This window comes from Scyliorhinus torazame, chromosome 9 (assembly GCF_047496885.1).
Source record: "Scyliorhinus torazame isolate Kashiwa2021f chromosome 9, sScyTor2.1, whole genome shotgun sequence".
Lineage (NCBI taxonomy): Eukaryota > Metazoa > Chordata > Chondrichthyes > Carcharhiniformes > Scyliorhinidae > Scyliorhinus > Scyliorhinus torazame.
In genome coordinates this window covers 233,511,043-233,529,507 of record NC_092715.1, presented here as the reverse complement: position 1 = coordinate 233,529,507, position 18,465 = coordinate 233,511,043, and positions in this window count along the sequence as shown.

Below are 18,465 nucleotides of genomic sequence, written 5' to 3'. Positions count from 1 at the left end.
CCCCCTGGCCCTCCCGATGCTAGTTTCCTCTTTGCATTCAGAGTAGAGGTTCGAACTCCCTGGGGCATATAGGGAGGGGGAACCGAAGGATCAGGCTCTGCCCGCTCTGTCCTACCATGACATTCCAATCGTAAGAGACGTTCTCCAGCGTGGTACACTCCGCCAGGGGTGCCACTGCTCTGATTTTCAAAGATTTCTTTGCCACCGAAGATGGTTTGTCGGCCCTCTTCTCCCTCAATCTCCCCCTCGTTTTGGGATTTTGAAGGGGGGAGGGATGTCATATCGTGGGCCCAACAAATGCCTTTGGAGACGGGGATCTGGTTTTCCCAGAAGCCCTCAGAGAATACACATTTCTTTTCTGAAATGGGGCGGGGACTGCGAGGACTGCCGGTATAAAGCCATCTGGCTCACAGCAGGCCGGTACTCACTCGGAGGAGTAGCTTGCACGGAAGTCTCTGTAACAAACTTGAATAAACCTCCTGTTTATCCTGCAACCTGATGTGGACTCCATCCTTTGGGGGAGGTTATAATAATTATCAAACAATACCAGGGGCAGCACGGTGGCGCAGTGGTTAGCACTGTTGCCTCACGGCGCCGAGGCCCCAGGTTCGATCCCAGCCCCGGGTCACTGTGTGAAGTTTGCACATTCTCCCCGTGTCTGCGTGGGTCTCACCCCCACAACCCAAAGATGGATTGGTCTGGCTAAATTGCGTCTTAATTGGAAAAAAAAATTGGGTACTTTAAATTAAAAATAAATAAATGAATAATTACCAAACAATAAAATATGACCTGATTACATTTGGATTCACATTGTAAACAAATTGGAAAATTTTAAAAAGTAAACCTGAAATAAATAATAATATTAAAACAAACAGAGTTTTATAAAGGGTGCTGAATGAAATGAATGCGAAAATCCAATCGTTAATACTCTGAATTGTATTTAAAAGTTAATTTGACCTCGATAGAGGCAAGACATTCATAAGTTGCACATATGTCTATCCACTTGATATGAAATAAGGTAAAAAAAAAAAATCTAAATTTGTATCAGTGGAAGAAATGTGCTCAGTAACTGAAGAATAGGCTAGGAGGTTAACAGGGCCTGATCGTTATTCGCTGCCATGCAGAATCCATGCAGCCACGATCCTCTGCCTGCAGTACTACTGTCGTTGTGCCGGGTATGCACGCATAGAAATCAGAAATGTCAGCCATGGCTCAGTTGGTAGCTGTCGTCCCTCTAAATCACAAGGTTCCAGATTCAAGTCCCACAAAAATCAAGGCTGTTACTTTAATACAATATTAAGGCACCAAAGAAATTGATCTGTTGCACATTGATGGCACATTTCAGACTGTTGAATGCCAATCCTTTTTAATGTGCCATCTGCATCAATAAATGCAGATTATGGTCATGTTCTTGGTTTGTTCTTCCCACAACAGCAATGTCCTCAGTAATACAGATGCATCCAGACACATTGCATGTAATGCAATCCATGTGAGCTGAAAAGAGACTCTGATTAATAGCCCAGAAGAAAGTCATTGAAGAAAATATCATCCGAATGGGGTACAAAAGCTCTTGTAAGCTCTTTGGACTGACTGTGAGATATACTGAGCAGCGGTCATGCTTAGCATCGAGCTTCAAATAGAATTTTACACCTTTAAATCTCTTCTAATGTGGGTATTTTGCAAGGACAACATTTCAAAGTTGCACTTAAATGATATAGATTGAGGCATATTCTCAATGATCCATCTTTCTTTATGACATATGTGATTGCACAGCACTAAGTGGTGTGCTCTTATACTTTTCTAATGATTCAGTCTTTCTCCATTTTGCCTAATTCGAGTTTCATTATGTTTTATAAATGGATGCTGCACTTACGTGGTAGATCAATTGAAGGACTTGCATTCTCCTGCAAGTGTAATATGTGGCTTACTTTAAACTGACAATACATTGTTCGTTCATGAACTGAGGCGAAAGTATTTTATGAAGTTGATCTGCCATATAACTCTGACTGATTCTATAGATAGTCACTGTTGTGAATATGTCAATAGACCTACAATCACTGGGCCTTCAGTTTCAACTAGTAGAACATCTGTGACACCCAGGAGGATTTATTGTATTTTCCCTGCTGAACTATGGATCGTGCACATGGAATTAGTGAATTTTTGTCTGTTGAAATTTCCCCAGTAGTTGGTTTTGCCATGGGCTTCCACATCAACTGATACATCTATTTTAGAATGCACAGAGACAGTATATTGGCACTTGTACCTGTGTCAATATTGGCTAATATCAAATAATTAGTACCTTTCTTAAGGCACATAATTCGAATTGTGGTAAACCCTTCGGACAATTTGATGACATCTATGTATTTCATGAGATTGATGGTGTGAAACATGTGTTCCCCACTCTTCGTCTCATCATGCATCAGGTCGTCAATTTCTCAAGTGTTTGTCAATCACTTATGTACATGCTTCTATTGTTGGAGAATACCTATTGTGTACTGTCTGTTTGAATTAGTGCACAGCTCTTTGTGGCTACATCAGCCTTTGCTCTAGTTCACTGTCAATAGTCCTTTCTCCCACATGCCTTGCGAATTGCTGGAAAACTGGATATTAACTTGATGCATGCAGTAGTAATTATTTGCTAAGTTTGGGTGTTCTAGTCAGTGCATCATCAATTGGGGATGGTAGTTAGGACCTGGAGGCTTTGTCGACCTGCAAGGATCACTTTGTACTTGCACCCATTCTTGAGTACTTCTGCGACGCTCCATATATTGGGCTTGTCTAGCAGGTTTTTCTGGAATGCTTCCATGGAAATGGATGCGATCATCAACTCAACAATTCTGATGATGAACTGTGTGTTTGAAAAAGATGGTTGTACCTTTTCTCTATATCTGCAAAGTGGTCCAAGGATTCCAGAGGCTGTTGTCAAAATGACATGAACTACAGTTGATGAATACAGAAGTTTAACCTGATACTGAACCAGTCTTCAAATGTATTTGCGCAGGTCAAGAAGACACAGTCTGAGTGAGACACATCCAGAGTGGGAATTGGAACTTGGTAATTTGGTGCAGTGAGGTAATCAGGAAAGGTAAGTGGTAAGTCTAACTCTGCTGTTTTTCAGTTAAAAGTGCAGTGTGTACCTTAGTGCCTGATTGGTTGAAGCTGCCCCCACCCTAATTGCTGAGAGGCAGTTATCTGTCATTCACCTGAGGCCTGTTTAGTGGCACGAGGGTGTCCATTGTATTTTTCTCTTTGAAGTTTAAGTAGTATGAGTCACCCTGGTTAGCTGAGGTTTGTATAAAAGACAGACAGAAAGCGCACTCAATAAGCTTTGCGCAGGTCAAGGAGACACATCCTGAGTGAGTGAGTGGGGAACTGAAGTGACATCACAGAAAAGCTGTGACCTGAGTGGCTGGTTGGGAATCTACACTAAATATAAAAAAATTAAGCATTGGTAACTAATTAAACATAATTACTTAATTATAATTTAGAGGGGTATCTAAGCCAGAGATCGGAGAGCATATTTAGCTTTCACATTTATAGTAGAAATCTAGTGCTAGGAAACATACTTAACAGAAACTTTAAAAAAAAAGTCAAATTTAATTTACTAATTAATTAACGCAATGTCAATTAGAGGGGTGCAGTGCTCTGACTGTGAGATGTGGCAGGTCTGGGAGGCTGCCAGCGTCCCGGATGGCTTCATCTACAGAAAGTGCACCCAACTAGAGCTCCTCACAGACCGCATGGTTCGGTTGCAGCAGCAGTTGGATGCACTTAGGAGCAAGCAGGTGGCGGAAAGTGTCATAGATAGCAGTTATATGAATGTGGTCACTCCCAAGGTGCAGGCAGATAAATGGGTGACCACCAGAAGGGGCAGGCAGTCAGTGCAGGAATCCCCTGTGGTTGTCCCCCTCTTGAACAGGTAAACCCCTGTCGATACTGTCGGGGGGGATAGCCTATCAGGGGAAAACAGCAGCAGCCAGAGCAGTGGCACCACAGCTGGCTCTGATGTTCAGCAGGGAGGGTCAAAGCGCAGAAGAGCAATAGTCATAGGGGACTCTATAGTCAGGGGCACAGATATGCACTTCTGTGGACGTGAAAGAGACTCCAGGATGGTATGTTGCCTCCCTGGTGCCAGGGTCCAGGATGTCTCAGAATGGGTAGCGGGCATCCTGAAGGGGGAGGGCAAACAGGCAGAGGTTGTTGTACATACTGGTACTAACGACATAGGCAGGAAGGGGCATCAGGTCCTGCAGCAGGAGTTCAGGGAGCTGGGCAGAAAGTTAAAAGACAGGACCTCTAGGGTTGTAATCGCGGGATTACTCCCTGTGCCACGTGCCAGTGAGGCTAGAAATAGGAAGATTAAGCAGCTAAACACGTGGCTAAACAGCTGGTGTAAGAGGGAGGGTTTCCATTATCTGGACCACTGGGAACTGTTCCAGAGCAGGTGTGACCTGTATAAGAAGGTCGGGTTGCATCTAAACTGGAGAGGCATAAATATCCTGGCCGCGAGGTTTGCTAGTGTCACACGGGAGGGTTTAAACTCGTATAGCAGTGGGGTGGGTACCGGAGCAATAGGTCAGAAGGTGAAAGCATTGAGGGAGAACGAGGGAATAGGGCCAGTATGGCTCTGAGGAAGAGCAGACAGGGAGATGTTGCTGAAAACAGCTGGTCTGGTGGCCTGAAGTGTATATGTTTTAATGCAAGAAGTATTACGGGTAAGGCAGATGAACTTAGAGCTTGGATTAGTACTTGGAACTATGATATGGTTGCCATTACAGAGACCTGGTTGAGGGAAGGACAGGACTGGCAGCTAAACGTTTCAGGATTTTGATGTTTCAGGCAGGATAGAGGGGGATGTAAAAGGGGTGGCGGAGTTGCGCTACTGGTTAGGGAGAATATCACAGCTGTACTACGGGAGGACACCTCAGAAGGCAGCGAGGCTATATGGGTAGAGATCAGGAATAAGAATGGTGCAGTCACAATGTTGGGGGTTTACTACAGGCCTCCCAACAGCCAGTGGGAGAGAGAGGAGCAGATAGGTAGACAGATTTTGGAAACGAGTAAAAACAACAGATAGTCTGAGTCACATTGAGATTCAAAACGGCGAGGTGTTGGGCGTCTTGAAAAATATTAAGGTAGATAAGACCCCAGGGCCTGATGGGATCTACCACAGAATACTGAAGGAGGCTAGAGAGGAAATTGCTGAGGCCTTGACAGAAATCTTTGGATCCTCACTGTCTTCAGGGGATGTCCCGGAGGACTGGAGAATAGCCAATGTTGTTCCTTTGTTTAAGAAGAGTAGCAAGGATAATCCAGGGAACTACAGGCCGGTGAGCCTTACGTCAGTGGTAGGGAAATTACTGGAGAGAATTCTTCGAGACAGGATCTACTCCCATTTGGAAGCAAATGGACGTATTAGCGAGAGACAGCATGGTTTTGTGAAGGGGAGGTTGTGTCTCACTAACTTGATAGAGTTTTTCGAAGAGGTCACAAAGATGATTGATGCAGGTAGGGCAGTGGATGTTGTCTATATGGACTTCAGTAAGGCCTTTGACAAGGTCCCTCATGGTAGACTGGTACAAAAGGTGAAGTCACACGGGAGAAGGGGTGAGCTGGCAAGATGGATACAGAACTGGCTAGGTCATAGAAGGCAGAGAGTAGCAATGGAAGGGTGCTTTTCTAATTGGAGGGCTGTGACTAGTGGTGTTCCGCAGGGATAAGTGCTGGGACCTTTGCTGTTCGTAGTATATATAAATGATTTGGAGGCAAATGTAACTGGTCTGATTAGTAAGTTTGCAGACGACACAAAAGTTGGTTGAATTGCGGATAGCGATGAGGACTGTCAGAGGATACAGCAGGATTTAGATCGTTTGGAGACTTGGGCGGAGAGATGGCAGATGGAGTTTAATCCAGACAAATGTGAGGTAATGCATTTTGGAAGGTCTAATGCAGGTAGGGAATATACAGTGAATACTAGAACCCTCAAGAGTATTGACAGTCAGAGAGATCTAGGGTGTACAGGTCCACAGGTCACTGAAAGGGGCAACACAGGTGGAGAAGGTAGTCAGGAAGTCAAGAAGGCATACGACATGCTTGCCTTCATTGGCTGGGGCATTGAGTATAAGAATTGGCAAGTCATGCTGCAGCTTAATAGAACCTTAGTTAGGCCACACTTGGAGTATAGTGTTCAATTCTGGTTGCCATACTATCAGAAGGATGTGGAGGCTTTAGAGAGGGTGCAGAAGAGATTTACCAGGATGTTGCCTGGTATGGAGGGCATTAGCTATGAGGAGCGGTTGAATAAACTTGGTTTGTTCTCACTGGAACGACGGAGGTTGAAGGGCGACCTGTTAGAGGTCTACAAAATTTTGAGGGTCATCGACAGAGTGGATAGTCAGAGGCTTTTCCCCAGGGTAGAGGGGTCAATTACTAGGGCGCATAGGTTTAAGGTGCGACGGGCAAGGTCTAGAGGGGATGTACGAGGCAAGTTTTTTACACAGAGGGTAGTGGGTGCCTGGAACTCGCTGCCGAAGGAGGTGGTGGAAGCAAGGACGATAGTGACATTTGAGGGGCATCTTGACAAATACATGAATAGGATGGGAATAGAGGGATACGGACCCAGGAAGTGTAGAAGATTTTAGTTTCGATGGGCAGCATGGTCGGCACAGGCTTGGAGGGCCGAAGGGCCTGTTCCTGTGCTGTAATTTTCTTTGTTCTTTGTTCTTTATTCCATGGGCGGGATTCTCTGTCGGCCGACACCAAAGTTGAGAATGGGAAATTGGGCGGAGAATCGGTTGTGAAGCCAAAATCGTGGCTGGTGCACGATAGAATGCCATGCTCTGGTGCCTCGACAGCAGCGTCAATGCGTTCTCCCCCACACGTAGAGTAAACGTTGAATGCACTGTGGTAATCACCACTGTTGTATATATTTGGAGATGTGTGGTAAGGCCTGTACTACAGGTACGGGGATAGACCCTGCCTGCTGGCTGCGCCCAGTAGGCGGAGTATAAATATGTGTGCTCCCTTTCCAGCAGCTATTTTACCAGCTGCTGTAGGAGGCCACACATCTTAGAGTAATAAAACCTCAGTTGTATTCAACTCCCGTCTCTGTGCAATTGATCGTGCATTAATTTATTACTCTAAGATTTTCAGAAGACGGACCTTCGCATCAAGCCGGATCGCCTGCAGCTGGATCCGCAATCAAGCGACGCCAAAAAGGACTTTCAACACTGGCTAGCTTGTTTCGAAGCTTGCATCTGGTCTGCACCAGACCCAATCCCGAAAGCTCAGAAGATCCAGATACTCTACTCGCGGCTGAACTCCGTCTTTCCTCTTATCCAGGACTCGCCGAACTATGCCGAAGCCATGGCGCTACTGAAAGAGAATTACGCCCAGCAGACGAACACGCTCTTCACCGACACGTACTCTCTACTCGCAGTCAACTCCCTGGTGAGTCCGTAGAAGATTTCTGGCGTGCTTTAATTCCGTTAGGCCGTCACGGCCATGGAACATTCGAACCTCCTCATGCGGGACGCCTTCATTACGGGGATAGGGTCAGACCTCATACGGCAGCGACTTTTATAGGGGGCCACGCTCGACCTCGCAGCAACAAAAAGACTGGCGCTATCGATGACGGTCGCCTCGCGCAATATTCAGGCCTACACCCCTATAGTAGTACCAGGTACTGCGGTACCTAGGAGGTGGATGACCATTGGTTAGACCCAGGAGTCTACCATTGGCTGTTGTACATAGCTCCGCCCTGAGAGGCGGAGTATAAGAACCGGTGCCATCCCAGCAGCCTTCACTTTCTGTATCGAAGCTGCTGGGGAAGAGTTCTCGCAGATTAAAGCCTTCAGTTATGAATCACTTCGTCTTGAGAGTAATTGATTGCGCATCAATTTAATCTGCTGCAACTTCAGTTGGAAGGATGGATCTCCGTATCAAACCGGAGTGCCTTCAGCTCAGCCCCCACGCAGACAGCTCTGCTGCTATTTTTAAACATTGGCTGGCGTGCTTTAAGGGCTACCTTGACACGGCCGCCGACACCCCCACGGAAGGACAAAAGATGCATCTCCTACACTCACGGGTCAGCCCTGGGATCTACCCTCTTATCGAGGAGGCGGAAAATTACACTGCCGGGATCGAACTGCTAGAAGGACATTATATCCGCCCTGTGAACCAAGTCTGCGCTCGTCACCTGCTGGTGACTAGGCGGCAAAGCCCTGAGGAAACGTTGGAAGATTTCTACCGGGCGCTGCTGGTGCTGGGCCGAAACTGTGGTACCTGCCAGTTTCGGGGAGCGAGCACACGGAACCTTTGATCAGGGATGCTTTCGTGGCAGGTATGAGCTCCCCCGATATCCGCAGAAGACTCCTAGAAAGGGACACTCTGGGACTGGCTGAGGCACGGGCCCTGGCAGGGTCCATGGACGTTGCCTATAAAAATGAGCAGTCCTTTGCGCCCGAACGCGCGATGGCCCCCTGGGCTGCGTGGCACCCCGCAGCGGCATCCCCACAGGCCTTCCCCCTGACCCCGCAAGCCTGCGCGGCGAGAAGGCCCGCTAACGCCGCCGGGCCCCGCTGCTTCTTCTGCGGGCAGGCGAATCATCCCCGCCCGCGCTGCCCGGCTCGCACCGCCACCTGCAAAGGGTGCGGCAAGAAGGGCCACTTTGCGGCGGTCTGCCAGGCCCGCGCCGTGGCCGCGGTCTCCAGCGACTATCGGCAACCCCCCCTTCAGGCCCCGACCGCCCAGCGCTCATCGCCACCCCCCTATCCTAAGGCCACGTGCGACCCACAGGCGCGGCCATTTTGCCCCCCGGACACCATGCTGGACGGGAGGGTGGTGCCATTTTGTCCGTCGCCACCGCCATCTTCTTCATCCCCGGACACCATGTGCAACCCATGGGTGACGCCATCTTGGATGGGGCCCCAGGCCCCCAGCACAGCCGACTACATGCTGCCCGACCAGAACCCTCAATTACTTCAGCTGGCCTCGGTGACTCTGGACCAGAGTCGGCCCTGGACGCTTGCAACAGCTACAACGACAATCTCCATCAACGGCCACGAGACGTCTTGTTTGATTGACTCTGGGAGCACGGAAAGCTTTGTTCACCCCAACACGGTACGGCGCTGTTCTCTTGTCACCCATCCCGTAAATCAAAGGATCTCCCTGGCCTCCGGGTCACACTCGGTGGAGATAAAGGGGTTCTGCCTAGCAAACCTCACTGTCCAGGGCAGGAAATTCAACAAGTTCCGCCTTTATGTCCTGCCGCACCTCTGCACAGCCACCCTCCGTGGGCTGGATTTCCAATGCCATCTGCAAAACCTGACCTTTAAATTCGGCGGCCCTCTACCCCCCCTTACTGTCTGCGGCCTTGCGACCCTTAAGGTCGACCCGCCTTCCCTGTTTGCGAACCTCACCCCGGATTGCAAACCGTCGCCACCAGGAGCAGACGGTACAGTGCCCAGGTCCTTTACCAGGTCAGAGGTCCAAAGGCTGCTGAGGGAAGGGGTCATCGAAGCGAGCAACAGTCCCTGGAGAGCTCAAGTAGTGGTGGTAAAGACCGGGGAGAAACATAGGATGGTCAGTGACTACAGTCAGACCAGCAACAGGTTTACGCAGCTGGATGCGTACCCTCTCCCCCGTATAACCGACCTGGTGAACAGGATCGCACAATACAAGGTTTTCTCCACGGTGGATCTCAAGTCTGCCTACCACCAGCAACCCCTCCGTAATGGCGACCGCAATACACTGCCTTCGAAGCAGATGGGCGGCTCTATCAATTTTTAAGAGTTCCCTTCGTTGTCACGAACGGGGTCTCGGCGAGAGATGGACCGAATGGTTGACCAGTACGGCTTACGCGCAATGTTCCCGTATCTGGATAACGTCACCATCTGCGGCCATGACCAGCAGGACCACGACACCAACCTCCGCAAATTTCTCCAGACCGCGAAAATCCTTAATTTGACATACAATCTGGATAAATGTGTGTTTAGCACCGACCGTCTAGCCATTCTAGGCTACGTAGTGCGAAGTGGAGTCATAGGCCCCGACCCTGAGCACATGCGCCCCCTCATGGAGTTCCCCCTCCCTCACTGCCCCAAGGCCCTAAAGCGCTGCCTCGGGTTCTTCAGCTATTATGCACAGTGGGTCCCCAATTACGCAGACAAAGCCCGACCCCTGATCCAGTCCACAACCTTCCCCCTGTCGACGGAGGCCCGCCAGGCCTTCAGCCGCATCAAAGCAGACATTGCAAAAGCCACGATGCGCGCCATCGACGAGTCCCTCCCCTTCCAGGTCGAGAGTGATGTGTCCGACGTAGCTCTGGCGGCCACCCACAACCAAGCGGGCAGGCCAGTGGCTTTCTTCTCCCGTACCCTCCATGCTTCCGAAATTCGCCACTCCTCGGTCGAAAAGGAGGCCCAGGCCATAGTAGAAGCTGTGTGACACTGGAGGCATTACCTGGCCGGCAGGAGATTGACTCTCCTCACGGACCAACGGTCGGTTGCCTTCATGTTCGATAATGCACAGCGGGGCAAGATTAAGAACGACAAGATCTTGCGGTGGAGGATAGAATTCTCCACCTACAATTACGAGATCTTGTCCCGTCCGGGGAAGCTGAACGAGCCTCCTGATGCCCTGTCCCACGGCACTTGTGCCACTGCACAAGTGGACCGCCTCCGATCCCTCCACGAGGACCTCTGCCACCCGGGGGTCAGTTGTTTTTTTCATTTTATCAAGACCCGCAACCTGCCCTACTCAATCGAGGAGGTCAGGACAGTCACCAGGGACTGCCAAATCTGCGCGGAGTGCAAACCACACTTCTACCGGCCAGAGAGGGCGCACCTGATAAAGGCTTCCGGTCACTTTGAACGCCTCAGTATGGATTTCAAAGGCCCCCTGGCGTCCAACGACCGCAACACGTACTTCCTTAACGTGATTGACGAGTACTCCCGGTTCCCATTCGCCATCCCCTGCCCAGGCATGACCACAACCACCGTCATCAAGGCCCTCCAGGGTATCTTTACACTGTTTGGTTTCCCCGCCTACATACACAGTGATAGGGGGTCCTCCTTTATGACTGACGAACTGCGTCAATTCCTGCTCAGCAAGGGCATCGCCTCGAGCAGGATGACCAGTTATAACCTCCGGGGAAACGGGCAGGTAGAGAGGGAGAACGGAACGGTCTGGAAGACCGTCCTGCTGGCCCTACGGTCCAGGAATCTCCCAGTCTCCCGCTGGCAGGAAGTCCTCCAGGTGGCCCTCCACTCCACTGCTCTGTAGAAGCACAAATCTCCTTGTTTTCCCCAGGAAGTCCTCCTCCGGGACCTCGCTCCCAACCTGGCAAGCGACACCCGGACCCATCCTGCTTCGGAAACACGTGCGGGCGCACAAGTCGGACCTGTTGGTCGAGAGGGTCCACCTGCTGCACGCCAACCCCCAGTATGCCTACGCAGCATTCCCTGACGGCCGCCAGGACACAGTCTGCCTTCGGGACCTGGCGCCCGCTGGAGCCCCACGCGCACCCGAACCATTGCCCCCACCCCCACCCTCCCCACAGCACCTGACTGGAGGGTCAGTACTCCCGCTGCTCCTGCCTAGGCCCGACCACACACCGACGTCCCCTAAAGGAACTTTCCCCCCCTGTCCACCTTTTGCCCCAACAGCGCCAGAGAGTACAACATCGCGCTCCCGGGGTTGCAACCGCCGGGACCCCCATCAGAATCACTGCCGAGGCCCAGACACTCCAAAAGGATGACCAGGCCACCCGATCGACTGATTGCTGCACTATGAACACTTTGTAAATTCCCTCGATATCACGGTACCTCCATACCTGGTCACACCATGTGAAAGGCGACTATTAACGCTGGCCACCACCCCCGCCGGGCTCTTTTTTAACAGGGGGTGAATGTGGTAGTACCAGGTATTGCGGTACCTAAGAGGTGGATGACCATTGGTTAGACCCAGGAGTCTACCATTGGCTGTTGTAGATAGCTCCGCCCTGAAAGGCGGAGTATAAGAACCGGTGCTGTCCCAGCAGCCTTCACTTTCTGTATCGAAGCTGCTGGGGAAGAGTTCCAGCAGATTAAAGCCTTCAGTTATGAATCACTTTGTCTTGAGAGTAATTGATTGCGCATCAACCCCCAGCCGTGCGGCCCACCCCTCCTACACATCGTGGACTCCGCAGACGGCCGCCCCACCGGGGGCCTCACCCAGTCAATACGCCAGCCAGCCAACCCCAGGGGCTCCCTATGTTACTTCTGCGGGCAACAGAAACACCCCCGCCAATGCTGCCCGGCCCGCACCGCCCTTTGCAAGGCCTGCGGCAAGAAGGGGCACTTCGCTGCGGTGTGCCAGGCCGGCTCAGCCGCTGCTATTACCCCGAACCCCCTTTGCGTTCGGACAATGGGCACTGCCATCTTCACCTCCCCGGACCACGCACGGCCAGTGGGCGCCGCCATCTTCTCCCCCTCAGACCACGGGCGGCCAATGGGCGCTGCCATCTTCCCCTTCTCGGACCACGTGCGGCCCATAGGCCCCGCCATCTTTTTCAACCCCCGCCACGTGCGGCCCATGGGCGCTGCCATCTTGTCCACCCCAAGATCATCAGGTGCCGCCATCTTATTTTCCCCACGGCACATGGGCACCACCATTGTTCCAGGACCCATGCCCCCCGGACACCCCATCGTTCGACACCAGCGACGACCAGCCACGACTCGCCTCAGTCACGATCGACCAGTCTCGCCCGCACAATCTAGCCATCGCCTCGACAAGCGAGAAGATCGATGGGCACGAGACCTCTTGCCTGCTGGACTCCGGGATCACCGAAAGCTTCATCCATCCAGATACAGTAAGGCGCTGCTCCCTTGCGGTACACCCCGCCAATCAAAGAATCTCCCTGGCCTCCGGATCCCACTCCGTGGTCGCACTCACGGTCCAGGGCGTAGAATTCAGCGGCTTCCGCCTCTACGTCCCCCCCAACCTCTGCGCTGCCCTGCTACTCGGCCTGGACTTCCAGTGTAACCTCCAGAGCCTAACCTTGAAATTCGGCGGGCCCCTACCACCCCTTACTGTGTGTGGCCGACCCACCTTCCCTATTCGCAAACCTAACCCCAGATTGCAAACCCGTCGCCACCAGGAGCAGACGGTACAGCACCCAGGACAGGACCTTTATCAGGTCCGAGGTCCAGCGGCTGCTTCGGGAAGGCATCATTGAGACCAGCAACAGCCCCCGGAGAGCCCAAGTGGTAGTGGTGAAAACTGGGGAGAAACACAGAATGGTCGTGGACTACAGCCAGACCATCAAAAGGTACTCGCAGATCGACGCGTACCCCCTCCCACGCATATCTGAAAAGGTCAATCAGATTGCACAGTACCAGGTCTTCTCAAATGTAGACCTCAAATCCGCCTATCACCATCCGTAAGGCCTTCGAGGCAGATGGCCGCCTCTACCATTTTCTCAGGGTTCCCTTAGTCTTCTAAAGGGAGATGGACCGAATGGTCGACCGGTACGGGATGCGGGCCACCTTCCCGTACCTAGTCAACGTCACCATCTGCGGCCACGATCAGCAGGACCACGATGCCAATCTTGCCAAATTTCTCCACACCGCCACTCTCCTAAACCTCACCTATAACAAGAAGAAGTGCGTATTCAGCACGAACCGCTTAGCCATCCTCGGCTATGTGGTCCAGAACGGAGTTCTGGGGCCCGATCCCGACCGCATGCGACCGTTCATGGAGCTCCCCCTTCCCCACTGCCCCAAGGCCCTCAAACGCTGCCTGGGGTTCTTTTCATACTACGCCGAGTGGGTCCCAAACTACGTGGACAAGGCCCGTCCACTCATCCAGTCCACCCTTTTCCCCCTGACAGCCGAGGCTCAACATGCCTTCAACCGTATTAGAGCCGATATCGCCAAGGCCGCGATGCACGCAGTAGACGAGATGCTGCCCTTTTAAATGGAGAGCGACGCATCAGAAGCCGCCCCAGCCGCCACGCGCAACCAGGCAAGCAGGCCCGTGGCATTCTTTTCCTGCACCCTTCATGCCTCCGAAATTCGGCACTCCTCCGTCGAAAAAGAGGCCCAAGCCATCGTTGAAGCTGTGCGGCATTGGAGGCATTACCTGGCCGGTAGGAGATTCACTCTCCTCACTGACCAACGGTCGGTAGCCGTCATGTCCAATAACACACAGTGGGGTAAGATCAAAAATGATAAAATCTTGAGGTGGAGGATCGAGCTCTCCACCTGCAACTCCGAGATTTTGTATCGCCCTGGCAAGCTCAATGAGCCCCCATATGCCCTATCCCAAAGTACATGTGCCAGCGCACAGGTGGCCCGACTCCGGACCCTGCACGATAACCTTTGTCACCCGGGAGTCACTCGGTTGTACCATTTCAGAAAGGCCCGGAATCTGCCCTACTCCATCGAGGAAGTTAGGGCAATCACCAGGAACTGCCAGGTCTGTGCGGAGTGCAAACTGCGCTTCTACCAGCCGAACCGCGCGCGCCTGGTGAATGCCTCCCGCCCCTTTGAACGCCTCAGTGTGGATTTCAAAGGGCCCCTCCCTCCACCGACCGTATTTCCTCAGTGTGGTCGATGAATACTCCTGATTCCCCTTCGCCATCCCATGCCCTGATATGACGTCTGCCACCGTCATCAAAGCCCTCAACACAATCTTCGCTCTGTTCGGCTTTCCCGCCTACATCCACAGTGACAGGGGATCCTCACTCATGAGTGATGAGCTGCGTTAGTTCCTGCTCAGCAGGGATATCGTCTCCAGCAGGACGACCAGCTATAACCCCCGGGGAAACGGGCAGGTGGAGAGGGAGAACGGGACGGTCTGGAGGGCCGTCCAACTGGCCCTACGGTCCAGAAATCTCCCGGCCTCCCGCTGGCAGGAGGTCCTCCCCGATGCACTCCACTCCATTCGGTCGCTACTGTGCACCACTACTAACGACACACCCCATGAACGTCTCTTTGCCTTCCCCAGGAAGTCCACATCCGGGGTGTCGCTCCCGGCTTGACTCGCAGCTCCAGGACCCGTACTCCTCCGTAGGCACGTCCGACTCCACAAGGTGGACCCGTTGGTTGAAAGGGTGCAGTTACTACACGCTAACCCCCAGTATCCCTACGTAGCGTACCCCGATGGCCGCCAGGATACTGTCTCCCTCAGGGACCTGGCACCAGCAGATTCCACACACACACACCCCTCCGGCCCGACTCCACCCCCCTCCCCCGGCGCACCCAGCAGCAACCCCCCCCAGGACCATCTGTCCTCCCATGCCCGAGGATGAAGTGGATTACCGCACGCTCCCGGAGTCACCGAGGACCAGACCAACACCGGAATCGCCGCCATCACTGCGTCGCTCCCAACGCCACATCAAGGCCCCGGACTGGCTAAGTCTATAATTGGTTCAGAACTATCAAACCACCTTGTACTGGACTTCAGAAAGAAATATATTTTTTCGCTTCTGTATATTAAACTTGCTCTGTATATAGTTCTCCACCACCCCTGCCGGACTCAATTTTAACAGGGGGTGAATGTGGTAATCACCACTATTGTAAATATTAGGAGATGTGTGGCAAGGCCCTGTACTACAGGTACGGGGGCAGTCGCTGCCTGCTGGCTCCACCCAGTAGGCGGAGTATAAATATGTGTGCTCCCTATACTACAGCTATTTCACCAGCTGCTGTAGGAGGCCGCACATCTTAGAGTAATTCAACTCTCGTCTCTGTGCAATTGATCGTGCATCATGCATATCATTAACCGGCCTGACCCGGTATTCTCCGGGGCCTCCGCAATGCTCCGCCTTGGCCGGGAATTATTACCGACGGCGAGTTTCACTTGTGGTTTCAAAAATTGGGAAACAGGCGCCGTGGCCGATGAGGGAGAGAGAGGAGGTGGGACACGCAGAGGCATGCCGGTGGGCTGCAGGTCCTGCCATTGACAAGGCTGGCTGGGTGTGGGGGGAATTCTGCCAGACCATGGGGCTGAGAGCAGCGGAGAGTGACGGGGGGGTGACCAGGATGTGGGTCATCAGGTCGGGGTGACCACAAACACCCAGGCACGGACTGCCATTACCGCAGCCTGCAAGGCAGCCAGGTTTCTGCTCACCCCACTGACTGCCCACCATTGTGCAGAGTGACCCCTGTGGTATATGCCCCTCCCCCAGCCCCAAACCTCCCTCCTCCACCCCAGCAACTCTCTCCCCCCCCAACCAGTTGCCACCCGATGGCGGGACAACAAGCGGCCCACCCAAGGGCAGCAGCCAGAGTTGCCTCAGCAGGAGGGCACCGCATGGAGGGCGTGGAGCGTACCGCTGGCATGGGTAGCAACAGCCAATGGTATCCCTGGCAGCAGGGAAGTGTGCCAGAGGCCGCCAGGTTGCCTCGCACCGATGGGGCCAGGGTTGCGGAGCACAAAGTGCAAGGGGGAACGGCCAGGTATGGATGTGGGGATGGGGAAGGAAGGGGCAGGGGGAGGGGGACAGGTGGAAGCAGGGGCTGCAGTGCAGACTTGCGCTACCGTGTAGCCCAGTGGACCTCGTTGGGCACGGAGGTACACACCATGCTAACATGTCTGACTTTCACCCGCCTGCAGACAATGAACTTCAGAATTGAATCAGGAATGGTGCCTTTCATCCTAGTCGCCGCAGCCCTGAGGGATACACTGAGGCTGTACGAGCTGGAGCTGCTCGGGGAGGACCCGGCAGCAGCAGGGCCTGCCCCAGAGGGACAGGAGGCAGCCAGTGAGGATGGGAGCCAGCTGCGGAACAAGCTGAGCAGGAGGTGCAAAGGACGCACCACATGAGGCCTTGTGTGTACCGGTAGAGTCTGTCGTTCGAGGACCTATCGGATGGGGAATGCTGTCGAATACTCCGACTGAGCAGGGGGACAGTGCATCATATCTGCCAGATCATGGTACTCTGGCACTGCGGAGGTATGGGGTGAGGACATCCACTCCCAGTGACTTTCAAGGTGATGGTTGCCCTGAACCTTTACGCCACGAGGACCTTCCAGGTGCCAAATGGGGCCTGTCTGGGATCTCACAGAGCTCGATGCACTGGTGCATCCACTTCCGTCACAGAGGCCCGATATGCCCAGTTGGCACAATACATCTATTTCAATGTGGACCGAACCAACCAGGATGCCCTGGGGTCCACCATCATCGCCGAGATACAGCAGGTCCAGGGACTGATCAGTGGGATGCATGTCCCCCTACAATCACCGGCCTCTGACGGGCCAGTCTTCACAAATTGGAAGGGATTCCACTTGATGAATGTGCAGCTGGTGTGTGACCATCAGACATGCATCATGCATGTCTGCGCCAAATACCCAGGCAGTGTGCATGACACCTTCATTCTGGCATACTCGACGGTTCCTGACCTCTTTGAGGCACACCCCTGGCTGAGGGATTGGCTCTTAGGCGATAGGGGTTATCCGCTATAGCTGTGGCTGATGATGCCTATCCTGAGGCCACAGACCGACGCAGAGACTCGCTATGACGATGCTCATACAGCGAACATAAGTGTGGTCGAGTGGTAGTTCCTAAACCTCCCCTGCGGGAGTCACCGACACGGGCCCCTTCACCTCCTCCTCCCTCAGGGTATCCGGGCTACTCCATGGGATGGGCTGCGAGCAAAGCTAACCACAGAGGCCCCCCCCCCACCTGGCATGGCAGGCCTGGAGGCCCACTCCCATTCCCACCATGGAGCACGGGGAGTGTACCACTTCTCTCTGAGACGGCGCCATATCACCCTGTGACTGTGCCACCACCTTCTAGGTCTGTGCCACATTATCCAGCGCCCGGGCTACGGAGGTCCAGGACAACTCAGAGATCTCCAGACCAATTGACGTTTTGATGGACTCTCTTTTTCCCGTTGTCTTTATATACAGGACATGATCTAACATCCGCATTGTACCGGGCATTTCCCAGCCAACAGCCCACAAGTGTATCTGTGAAGTTAGGGATGCCCTGTTTGCTCGGGAAGCTGACTATATAAACTTTGACCTTGACCAAGCCCATCAAGATGCCCAGCAGGATTCTCCGCCATCACTGGGATGCCCCAGGTCCAGGAGGTAACAGACAGCATGCATGTCTCCTTGCGCGCACTGGGAAGTCTGGGAGTGCCCTTCATTCTGTGACCACCACCTCAAGATCATGCACATGTGTGCATGCTTCCCAGGAATATGCATGACAGCTACATCCCGGGGCAGTCGGAGTTCCCCAGCATCTTTGACGGACACCCCAGGATGACCGGTTGGCTCTTGGGGGATAAGGCTGAGATCCTGGCTAATTACGCCAATGCGGAGGCCGGTGGCCAATGCGAAGACCAGATATAATGAGGCCCATGTGGCCACCTGGGTTGTCATTGAGCGGTGCATCGGACTACTTAAAATACGGTTCCGATGCCTTGACCGCTCTGGTGGTGCACTCCAGTACACACTCCCCTTCCCCCCCAGAGGC